General features: G+C 38.8%; 1 non-coding gene across 1 annotated transcript; it reads right to left on the bottom strand.

Annotated features, from left to right (window-relative positions):
- Positions 1–5,927: 5,927 nt before the first annotated feature.
- On the bottom strand, positions 5,928–6,035 carry LOC148570415 (small nucleolar RNA R71). The gene has a single exon (XR_015908749.1). It is a non-coding gene; the product is annotated as a small nucleolar RNA R71 (small nucleolar RNA).
- Between the last annotated feature and the right edge of the window lie 6,742 nt (positions 6,036–12,777).

A 12,777-nucleotide genomic window follows, 5' to 3' on the forward strand; every position in this document is an offset into this window, starting at 1 on the left:
AGGGAGGAAAATAAAAAAAAAACAACAAAGGCAACAGCTAACACCAGTAAAAATATGGATCATCAAATCTATTCTCACTTACTATATATTTATCTATTTCCTCTCGCCGCTCAGAGTGTGGGCCATTGTGCACGGAGTCTAACACCAATAGGTTTTCAGTATGCCGTTGAAGCACATATAGCCACCAGTGATCATCTTGACACACTGGAACAAACCACTTCATCGTTGAATAAAGCATGCTAGCATATAGTTTTTTTCGCATTCTTGTAATGAAAAATAGATTTTTTGTATAGATGATAAGTAAGTATGTGAATTACTTACATATTTAACTTGTTTCGCCTTCCTCGCATCGAACCAGTGTTGCCCGCGACCTATGAAGCTACTAAGAACAGGGACAAATCCAGTGTTCCTGCCCACACATCGTTCAATATTATTATCAGTCAATATTAAGGCCTACAATCCCATTTTGGATTAGTTAAACACCTAAGGAAATAATTAAGACTGATAACTCATAAATATAGATTTCGTATATCTTCAACAGTATCCTTTATGGAGGCAATTATGGATATTAATTAATATTAAGTAGGTAAGGACAAATTACACTAACCATTAGTCTCAGTGGAATACAGTAAAAATCAGTATAAAACCTTGCGTTGCTCGAAGCATTGAACATGGCACAACAGTAATCAACCACCTGAATAGAATAAACGCATTGCATTTCATAGCACTTTAATGCAGAATACATACTCACCAATTGATTACGATTTTTTTCGGTCTTACCGTATCGCTTACTCTTCTACGCCATCCCAGTGATTGCAGGTCCACTTGCTGCAACTGAATATCATCACTATTGCGAATACATGCGAGCGTGGCATTCTGTGCAGCCGTACGATCTGTCGCCCACTTGTATATCTTGTTCATGTCATCACCTGTAGGCCTTGCAGCAACCTCAGATGGCATTGGTGTGTTCACCACATCTTCTGATTTTCTTATATTTTCTGGTGCTTCAGGTTCCAGAGTCGCATTTCGTTCATTTGTTATCGGAGATCTGTGCGATGAGTCTGGTATGTGCATCTGAGTGATGCCAAGCGAGAATGACGGGATTGGAAAGTCAACCTGGATTGGGTCTTCTGGTGCAACATACACTACTATTGCAAGTTCTTCGGAATTCCTGCACATTCATTAACAATTAAGTGCTTTTAAGTGAGTGCTTATTGCAAGTTCTTGTGCAATTCTTTAATACTTTAGTTTAGTAGGAAGCATGCATTTCCAAAAAGGGTGTTAGCGTGAACTAAAGTAAAGAAAGTTGTGTAACCAGCATACGATTAGATAGATAACATGTTGATGGTAATCAGTGGCTAAGAGAAGGGGAGGTTGAATCTTAGCTTCCCTTTTCACAGAATATAACTTTTACTTTTCTAAAGAACCTCAGGAGATATTTTCACTTTTTGTCTCGTAACAAGTTAAGAGACATTTTTATTTTGTCTCGTAACAAGTTGAGAGACATTTTTCATTTTGTCTCCAGAAAACCAGAAATAGAGAAGAAGCAGAGAAGAGAGAATCACACCAAGATGTATCCTGGTTCAGCTGCTAAGTGCAATGCAGCCTACATCCAGTCTCTATCACAACAATGACGGAATTTTACTATCTTTAACAGATTACAATCACCAATTTCTTTCCCTAGGATCTACCCAATCCTATCTGGGATAAATCCAGATTCTAACCCCAATCTGAACTTGACTTGGACTGAAACCAAGCTTTTCAACTGCAAAGTGCTAACCCAACTTGCAAGGGAATCCCCACAAGATCATGAAACACAACAGAAAGATGTACAAAGAAATTCTGAGACATCTATGGCTTTTTCTCTAATTTTGATCACTGCCTTTTTTCTCTCACTGGCTTTTTCTTACAAATCTCACCATGTTTGCCTTTTTCACCATGAGACATAGACAGAAAAAACTAAGAAAAAGAAAACAAAATGAACATCATTGAAGGAGAAGAACTCAGGAAGCTCATGTAGCTATGAGAACTATGTGCTTTCACTTACTCTCCTTGATCTCAACCCTTGGCCGTTCACCCTTAATATAGAAGGGGAAGCTTCCAAGGTTGAAACCCTAACCCAGCAACTTCTTCTCCTACCAAAGAGTAGCAGCGGCTTCAACAGAGAGGGTTGAGAAAGCCGAGGTTGATGCATGCAAGCTTACCTCATCACTCTCATCTTTTTTCTTCAAGCTTCTTCCATCTTGGCCATTGATCTTGACTTTGGCCCCAAGAATGGATTCTGATCGTTGATGGGCTTCTGACTCTGGACAGCTTCAACTAACAACACAACTTATTAAAATTTTTAGAAAATTTAGCAGAATGTACCCTATAATTAGAATCTCCTGCCAAATACAATTATTACTTTCTGACAAATCAAATATGTTTTAAACAATAAATGATAAATAAATATAACATTTTCCAAAAAGAAAACAGCTGCAGGCATAAATTGTAACATGTATGCATTCAATAAAACATCAAATCCTAACCATTTTAGTGCGCAACCCCTTATAACTCCACAATTTTCAACAAATTTAACCACATATTTAACCAAATTTAACAAAATTTAACCACTAATTTAACAAAAATCCTAACAAAATGCTAAACTCATAAAATAATCTAGAAAAATAAAATAACCATAACAAAAATAAATCTGGTAATAATGGCTACATGGTCACTTTAACGTGGTGGTGACAGAGGCGGAAGTAACGGCGATGTGAACAGCAACTGTAGAGGATGCGGCGGGAACAGCAGCAGCAGCAGAATCAACGACGACGTGCAGCGGTGGCGACAGTGGGTGTTCTAGGAGGTGGTGACGATGATTACGTGCCCCAGCGGTGGCAATGACAATGACGTGCTCTCGGCAGTCGTGACGGTGACAGCTTCGACGATGAGGGAAAGAAGAGAGAGAAAGAGAGAGAGAGAGAGTGTGTGTGTGTGTGTTCGCATAAGTGAGGGAGAAGGGTTTCGCGTTTGAATTTTACCCCAATTTTGCTGTCGGATTTATTGGCGGATTAATCTGCCAAAACGACACATTTCACTAAATTGTGATACCGGCGGAATATACCAACGGTAAAATTGGCCCAGGTAAGTTACTTTTTCGCGTCAATAATTACCGTCGGCTTTAGTGGTGAAAAATTTGTTCCAATCGTAATCTTTTTTGGTGACAAATTTCTCCTCCTTTCCGTAAGAAAACCTAATGCTAAATTTGTCCGTACAAATTGACGCTAAATCTGATGGTAATTTCGACGGTACTCAGTGTTTTTCTTGTAGTGCAGATAATACGAGAGTTAATAGTATCATGTGAAGGAGTTCTAATACATTTTACATTGTGGTCTTGATGGGTTTGTAAAACGTCGTCCACGGTTAAATTGGGCTCTATGCTCCTTCTATCACTTTGACCTCTTCTTGAATTCGCCTAGAATAATGATGAAGACTGAGCCAGATTGTCTAAAGCAATGCCTTGTTTAGGCTTTCGAAATTTCAAGATTTAGCTTCTTGAACTAAAAAACCGGCCATGTTTCACGTTACAGATGTCATATAACCTTGATATTTCTTGGTTAATCCATCTAGTATGGCTTGAATGTGATCGTCCTCATTTAAGGGGGTAAACCAATAACAAACAATAAATCTACCAATTCCCAAATGGTTTTAAATAAGAGTGAATTTTTTCTCATATTTCATAGAAGTGAGAGCAATGTACTACCTTATTCTTGAAGGTGACTGATAAACCATTATTTTATGGTTTATATTGTGTTTAATTGTGTGGTTTTATCAAAATTTTACCCACTTATTCATTAAATAAGCATGCATTTATAATTCCTTCCTAAAAATACTTTATGGTTGAAAACTTGCTTCCTAGAGACTTTTAATTTTGTATTTTAACTCTCCTTTATTCCACTCGATGCCGTGATCTGTGTGTTAAGAGTTTCAGGCTTTATAGGGCGTGAATGACTTGGAGATTGGAAAGGAAGCTTGCAAAAATGGAAGGAACACAAGAAATTAAGGGGATGACCAGCGAGAAGTGACATGGACGCATAGCTCACGCGACCGTGTGATATAGACGAAATTGCAGTGATGCGGACGCATGGCTCACGCGACCGCACGGATTGGAAACTACACCAGTGACGCGAAGGCGTGGACGACGCGTACGCGTGGCAAGGCAAAATGATGGATGACGCGAACGCCTGGATAACGCGATTGCGTGACGTGTGCGATCTTCAGAATCTGTAGAATTCACTGGGGGCGATTTCGGGCCCTGTTTTGACCCAGTTTTCGGCCCAGAAAAGCAGATTAGAGCCAGGGAATATACAGAGACCGAGAACAACATTTATTCCACATAATTTTAGTTTTTTAAATCTAATTTTACCTCTCCTCTAGGTTTTCTCTCTACACATTCATAGTTCTTAGGATTTGATTTTATTGCTTTTTAGATTGGAACATTGGGAAGAGTTATTACCTCCGTCAAGACTTCGTCATTCTAGTTCGTTTCCTTACTTGTCACTTACTCTTTCATGTTCTTTATTTACTCAGAGTTACTCTTGGATTATTTCTAGAATTTATTTATACAAGAACTATTTTTATTTTTAATTGATCCTTTTAATTATTATTTATTATGTCTTTCAGTATTTCTCTTCCTTATTTTGTGAATTTTACATTCATAATGAGCGAGTAGTTCCATAACTTGATTGGGGGATGATTGAAAGGAAACCTTGAGTTGGATTACTCAAGAGAAAAATTGTAATTGGGTTTATTGTTGGATCGTCCTCTAGTTATTGACACTAGTCCTTCTCAAGGGAGAGGATTAGGACTTGTGACTAGAAATAGTTTTCCAACTTGCTTGACTTCCCTCTACCTAGTAAAGGGTAACTAAGCAGAACAACCTCCAATTATCAATTAATCTTGAGAGTACTCCAACAAGAATAGGGCTTCCAACTAATCTACTCCCAGTCAAGATTTTTATTTAAAATTACATAATTTCTCTAATTTAATTTCCTGCTTATCAACTCAACCCATTTTGGAAAACATCTGATTAATAAAATAGCACATCTTTCTGCAACTCGTTGGGAGACGACCTGGGATTCATACTCCCAGTATTTTTAATTTTAATTTTGTGACAACCCCATTCTAAATTGATAAGTGGATTTTTGGCTGGTTAAGAACTGTACTTGCAACGTATCTCTTATAATGATTTCTTAACTTGCCAATTTTCGCCACGTCAATTTTTGGCGTCGTTGCCGGGGAGTTGCAATAGAGTGCTAAGTTATTGATTGGAGTTTATTTATTTGCATTTTATTTTATTTTTGCTACTATGAGCTACATGTTTCTTTCGTTAAATGACGCGTTCACTTCCTGATCCAAGCTTGCCAGTATTTGATCCTGAGATTGAAAGAACCATCTCACGAATAAGGCAAGCTCGGTGTCGGTTAGTCCTCTCTGAGGGCGAATCTGAAACGTCACTTGAGAAAGAAACAAGCTCCCTTTCTGCTGATTCGGTTGATTTACGTGTAGGTGACATGGCAGCACCTAGGAGAATTACTATCCAGGAGGCTGGAGCCCCTGATTTCACAATGCAACCATTTCAAGCGCATCACCCAGCAGTGGCTACAGACTTTGAAATAAAAACTGCACTGCTCAATTTGATGCCTAAGTTTCATGGCTTACCTGCTCAAGAGCCTATCAAGCACCTGAGAGATTTCCAAGCAGCCTGTTCTACTGTCAGGCGTGATGGTGCAGATGAAACTTCAATTTTGTTAAAAGCCTTCCCATTCTCTCTTGAGAAAAAGGCGAGAGAGTGGTACTACACTCAACCCGCAACAACTGTTTCTGACTGGGATACGCTCAGAAGAGAATTTTTGGAAAAATTCTTCCCAGCTGAAGTTACTGACAAACTAAGGAAAGACATTTCCATGATTATTCAGGATGAATCCGAGACTCTCTATGAATATTGGGAGCGCTTCAACAACCTTCTGGAAGCATGCCCCCACCATATGATTGACAAGATAGTGTTGCTCGGCTACGTCACACAGGGCATGAGGCCCCAAGATAAGACCACATTGGAAAGTGCTAGCAATGGGTCTATGAAAAAGTACAAGACCACTGATGAGGCATGGCAATTGATCAGCGACTTAGCTGAATCTACTCGGAATCACAGGCAGAAAGAAGGCCGTTCAAAAGCTGTTGCAAAAGTATCCTCTAGCAGAGAGAGTGCTAGTCTAACTCAGAGTATCTGTGAAATAACCAACTTACTGAAGCAGATACAATTGAATCAACAACAAGTTCAGCAAGCTCAACCTTCTCCACCACAGCAAAGCCAACAGTTAGTCCCATAGAGAATTTACGGAATCTGTGCTGATTATAGCCATTACACTGATGAATGTCCGCAGCTCCAGCAGGAAGACAACACCGTGGCAGCCACTCATAACTTCTATGACCGCCCCAACCAAGGATACAATCAAGGTGGCAGTTACAACCATGGATGGCAGGACAATTCTAACCAGAATTGGAGAGATAATTCTAACCAGAATTGGAGGGACAGCAATAACAGAGGAGGCAGAGACAATCAGGAAAATCAGAGGTGGAATAATAACAACAACAGGCAGCAGAACCAGAACCAACCTTATAGGGCACCTCACCTGAGGCAATTCCAAGGATCATAGCACAACCAACAGCAGACTTCTCAGATCACTTATCCTTCTTCATCTTCTAATGATGAGTTACTACAATCTATTGACCGGAGACAACAGGCCATGGAAAACAACCTTAATTCTACTCTAAATGGTCTGAACTCTACCTTGCAAGCTCTTGTCTTATAGATTGGATCAATGAATAACTCCAATAACCAGCCTTTGAGCTCCAGTGAAATCCCCTCTCAACCATTACCCAATCCAAAAGGTGGCATTAATGCCATCACCCTAAGGTCCGAAACCACATTGCAAGAGAGGAATCAGGAAGAACCAAACCCACCAGAACACGCCTCAGCTGAAGAGGTAGTAGAAATAGAAGATGTTGAGGAGGAAGAGGACATACAGGACATGGCTGAAGAAGAAGAAGCTCAATCACAGGAAGAAGCACCAAAGGGCGCAGACACTGTAGAAAATGTCATTCCTATTCCATTTCCACAACTTGCAAGGAAGCCCAGGAAGCAGTTGGAACCTGATCCCAAAATGGTAGAAATATTCAAAAAGGTTGAGGTAACTGTTCCCCTTTTTTATGTTATTCAACAGGTACCTAAATACGCAAAGTTTCTAAAAGATTTATGCATACATAAAGACAAAATTAATGAATTAGAAACTATTCCTTTAGGTAGCTCCATATCTGCTTTAATGGGAGGTATCCCTGAAAAGTGTAGTGATCCAGGTCCATGTATGGTTAATTGTACTATTGGTGGTGTGGTATTTTCTGACTGCATGTGTGATTTAGGAGCATGTGTGAGCATAATGCCTTTGTCTATATATGATATTTTGAGGCTCCCTCCCTTAAAAAGGTCGGCAGCTCATTTTGTGTTAGCAGATAAAAGCATTATTACAGTGGCAGGAGTTGCTGAAGACGTATTAGTGGGCATTAAGGGACTCACATTTCCCATTGATTTTTATATCCTGGAGATGCCCCAAAATGACTTAGAGAAGCCATCATCAATCCTACTCGGAAGACCATTCCTGAAGACCTCGAAGTTCAAATTGGATGCTTTTTCAGAAACATACTCTTTTGAAATAGACGGTCGAGTAGTAAGCTTCAATCTGAATGGAGTTATGAAACACCCTCCAGAAGATCATTCTATCCTCCAATGGGACATCATAGATGAAACCGTGGCTGAAGTTCACCAGGAGGAGTTCGAAGAGAAGTACACAGGACAAGGTCCGAGTGTGGGGACACTTTCTGAGGACAATGAAAGTACTTTACCATTGTCACCAGCTCCAGACAATCCAGAGCCTGACCATGAGCTGAAGTTAGAATTAAAACCCCTCTCTCCACACCTCAAATATGCTTACCTTAAGGACAAGCAAAAGTTCCCAGTTATCATTGTACGGGAACTCACTTCTCAACAAGAAGAACAGTTACTTAGTGTGCTGAGGAGGCATAAGAAGGCAATTGGGTGGAGTTTGGCAGACATAGTAAGCATCAACCCTCAAGTTTGTGAGCACAGAATATTTTTAGAAGAGGGAGCAAGACCTGTTCGTCAACCCCAGAGAAGACTGAATCCTACTATCTTAGAAGTTGTTAAAAAGGAAGTAACCAGACTACTTGAGGCGGATATCATCTATCCCATCTCAGACAGTGAATGGATAAGCCCAGTACAAGTGGTGCCCAAGAAGTCTGGAGTCACTACAGTGAAGAATGAGCATGGAGAGCTCATAGCAACCAGAGTACAGAATGCCTGGAGGGTCTGCATTGATTACAGGCGCCTAAACCAGGCCACTCGTAAGGATCACTATCCTCTTCCATTCATTGATCAAATGCTGGATCGCCTGTCAGGTAAGTCACATTATTGCTTTTTAGATGATTACACAGGCTATTTCCAAATTCATATAGCTCCTGAAGATTAGGAAAAGACTACTTTTACCTGTCCTTTTGGGACTTATGCTTATAAGAGAATGCCCTTTGGCTTGTGCAATGCACCAGCTACTTTCCAAAGGTGTATGATGAGTCTTTTCTCTGACCTTATTGAGGACTGTATGGAGGTTTTTATGGACGATTTTAGCGTTTATGGTGATTCTTTTAGCCTTTGCTTAGATAGCTTATTTAGAGTATTAGATAGATGTGTCAGTACAAACCTTGTATTGAATTTTGAAAAATGTCACTTTATGATTAAACAAGGTATTGTACTAGGACATGTTGTGTCTAATACTGGCATTTCTGTAGATCCATCAAAGGTGGATGTTATTTCTAGTTTGCCTTACCCCTCCTCTGTGAGGGAAGTCTGTTCGTTCCTTGGCCATGCAGGTTTTTACCGAAGGTTCATTAAGGACTTTAGTAAGGTAGCACTTCCCTTATCCAGATTACTGCAGAAAGATATTGATTTTTCGAGTTCAGTGAGGATTGCAAACAAGCGTTTGATAAGCTGAAAACTGCCCTGACTCAAGCTCCAATTGTGAGAGGACCAGACTGGAGCCAGCCATTCGAAATCATGTGCGATGCTTCCAACCATGCAGTAGGAGCAGCGCTGGCTCAGCGTGAAGGTAAGGATCCTTTTGTCATTGCTCATGCGTCTAAGACTTTAGACGCCGCTCAGTCTAACTACACTACTACTGAGAAAGAGCTTCTGGCTATTGTTTTTGCTCTGGATAAATTCAGAGCCTATTTACTTGGTACTAAGGTAGTAGTGTATTCAGACCACGCAGCTCTAAAGTATTTATTAGCTAAAAAAAAATCCAAACCAAGGCTTATACGTTGGATACTGCTACTACAAGAATTTGATTTAGATATTAAAGATAGGAGTGGTAACCAGAATCTAGTGGCAGACCACTTGAGTCGCCTTGAGCACATTAGGGATACTGCCACTCCTATAAATGATAATTTCCCATTTGATGACCTGCAAGCAGTATCTGAGGTAGTCGCTTGGTATGCATCTGTAGCTCATTATCTAGTTAGCCGCACCTTTCCTCCAAACTTTACTAAGCATCAAAGAGACAAGATGAAAAGCGAGTCTAAATACTATATATGGGATGACCCATATTTATGGAGATGTGGCGCTGACCAGGTAATTAGAAGGTGTGTACCTCACTCAGAATTCCAGTCCATCTTAGAGGCCTGTCACTCTTCTGATAGTGGAGGACATTTTGGCCCTCAAAGAACAGCTAGAAAAATCTTAGACTCTGGATTCTGGTGGCCTACTCTTTTTAGAGATGCTGCTGAATTTTGTAAATCTTGTTTCCCATGCCAAAAAATTTGGTAATATATCCAAGAAGGATGAGATGCCTCAACAAATTATGCTTTTCTGTGAAATTTTTTATGTTTGGGGCATTGACTTCATGGGTCCGTTTCCAAATTCTAATGGTTATTTTTATATATTGTTAGCGGTGGATTACGTTTCTAAATGGGTGGAAGCAATTCCTACCCGCACTGATGATGCTAACACTGTAGTTTTCTTTGTTAGAAATCATATTATTTGTCGCTTTGGATCACCACGAGCAATCGTGAGCGATCAAGGCACCCATTTTTGTAATAGGAGACTAACAGGATTACTGAAAAAGCATGGGATAATTCATAAAATAGCAACAGCCTACCACCCTCAGACTAATAGGAAAGCCGAGGTATCTAACAGAGAGATAAAGCGCATATTACAGAAGATAGTCAAACCTCATAGAAGAGACTGGAGCACCAGGCTACAAGATGCACTTTGGGCATACAGAACAGCATACAAGACACCCATTGGGATGAGTCCCTTTCGCTTAGTTTATGGAAAAGCCTGTCATCTTCCAGTTGAAGTATAGCACAAAGCCTTTTGGGCAGTAAAGGAGTGCAACATGGGATTTGAGGAAGCCGAAGCTGAAAGGAAGTTGCAACTGCAAGAATTGGAAAGCCTTCGCTTAGAAGCTTATGAGAACTCAAGACTGTACAAGGAAAAGATGAAGGTTGTACACGATCAGCAGATCAAGAGGAAAGAGTTCCAACTTGGAGACTTAGTCCTCCTTTACAAATCTAGACTGAGACTCATGCCAGGCAAGTTGAGATCAAGATGGGAAGGTCCCTATAGAATAGAGAAGGCTGAGCCATACGGAGTCTTTCACCTAAGTCATCCTTCCAGCTCTGAACTCATCAAGGTTAATGGACATCGTTTGAAGCAATATCATGGCGAGAGTGATAAACCACTATTTCATAGTTTATCTTGTGCTCAATTGAGTGGTTTTTATCAATTCTTTACCCACTTATTCATACTATTTGCATGATTTTACATTTGCCTTCCTAATTATGTGCTTAAATTGAAAACATGCTTCTTTGGCCTTAAGTTTCCTATGTTTAATCCTCTCTTATTACCATTAGATGCATTGATATGTGTGTTAAGTGATTTCAGAGATTACAGGGCAGGAATGGCTCAGAGGATGGAAAGAAAGCATGCAAAAGTGGAAGGGATACAAGAAGTTGGAGAAATTGCTAAGCCGTCCAACCTGACCTCTTCGCACTCAAACGGCTATAACTTTAGCTACAGAGGTCCAAACGACGCGGTTCTAGTTGCGTTGGAAATCTAACGTCCCGGGCTTCGATTTAATATATAATATGCTATAGTTTCCGTGATGATAGATGACACAAACGCATGCTCTACGCGGACGCATCGCAGTGACAAAAAATCAGTGTGTTTGAATTCGCAACCAGCGAATTCTGGGCTGTTTCTGACCCAGTTCTCGGCCCAGAAAATATAGATTAGAGGCTATAAAGTGAGGGAATGCATCCATTCATAATCAGGCTTTCATATTCACAATTTTAGGAGTAGATGTAGTTTTTAGAGAGAGAGGTTCTCTCCTCTCTCTTAGGATTAGGATTTAGGATTTTTCTTAGTTTTAGGAGTGCCTCTCAATCCTAGGTTCAATGTTTCTTTTATTTATTTTTTCTAATTTAATTTATGAACTTTTCCATGTTAGAATTGATATCTTAATTTAATATAATTTGAGGTATTTCAGAATTATGATTGCTCTCTTTAATTTATTAATGCTCTCTGTTTATCCAAATTATTTTCATTCAAGTAGACTTTTTTTCCTTTTGGCTTTGGTTGAGTCATTAGAGACACTTGAGTTATCAAACTCATTGTTGATTGAAAATTGGAATTTTTCAAGAATTAATTTGAAGTTCCAATAACTCTAGCCTTTCCCAAGGAAAGACTAGGACCTGAGGAATCAAAATTAATTCATCCACTTAACTTACCTTCATAGTTAGAGGTTAACAAAGTGAAAGAAAAATCCAATTCTCATCACAATTGATAAGGATAACTAGGATAGGACTTCCAGTTCTTATACCTTGCCAACAGCTTTTTTATTTATTATTTTAACGACTTGTTATTTTACATTACTTGCTCCTTCTTTCGAAAACTCCCAATTTACAAGACTCATAACCAATAATAAGAACATACCTCCCTGCAATTCCTTGAGAAGACGACCCGAGGTTTAAATACTCGGTTATCAATTTAAAAAGGGGTTTGTTACTTGTGACAACCAAAACTTTTGTAAGAAAGGTTGATTGCTTGGTTTAGTAACTATACTTGCAACGAGAGTTTACTATGACTTCTAAACCATCAATCTTTCAGTTCTTCAAAATGGTGCCGTTGCTGGGGAATTGCAAACGTGTGCCTTATTATTGGTTATTGTAAATATTTGCTTTTTACTTGTTTATTTGTTTTTATTTTTATTTTTATTTTTTTTCGTAAATTAAGAGGTTATTATTTTTCATTTAGTTATTAAAAAAATTTTTTTCAAAAATTTGTTCTGTGTTCATCTTGACCTTCAAGTTGTTATTCATGTTCATCTTGACTTTCAAGTTGTTCTTAGTTGTTTTCTTTGTTTTGATCTAAAAATTTATAAGTTTGGTGTCATTTTATTGTTTTTCTCTTTCCTCATTAAATTCAAAAAAATTCAAAATTTAAAACTCAAATTTCAAATTTCAAATTTCAAATTTAAATTTTCAAAATTCAAATTAAAAATATTTAAAATTCAAATTTCAAATTTTCAAAATTTCAATTTTCAAACTTCAAATTTAAAAATTTAAATTTCAAAATTCAAATCTTTTTCGAAAAAAAATCATATTTTT

The sequence above is a fragment of the Arachis ipaensis genome, chromosome B3 (assembly GCF_059453495.1).
Source record: "Arachis ipaensis isolate K30076 ecotype BB chromosome B3, ASM5945349v1, whole genome shotgun sequence".
Lineage (NCBI taxonomy): Eukaryota > Viridiplantae > Streptophyta > Magnoliopsida > Fabales > Fabaceae > Arachis > Arachis ipaensis.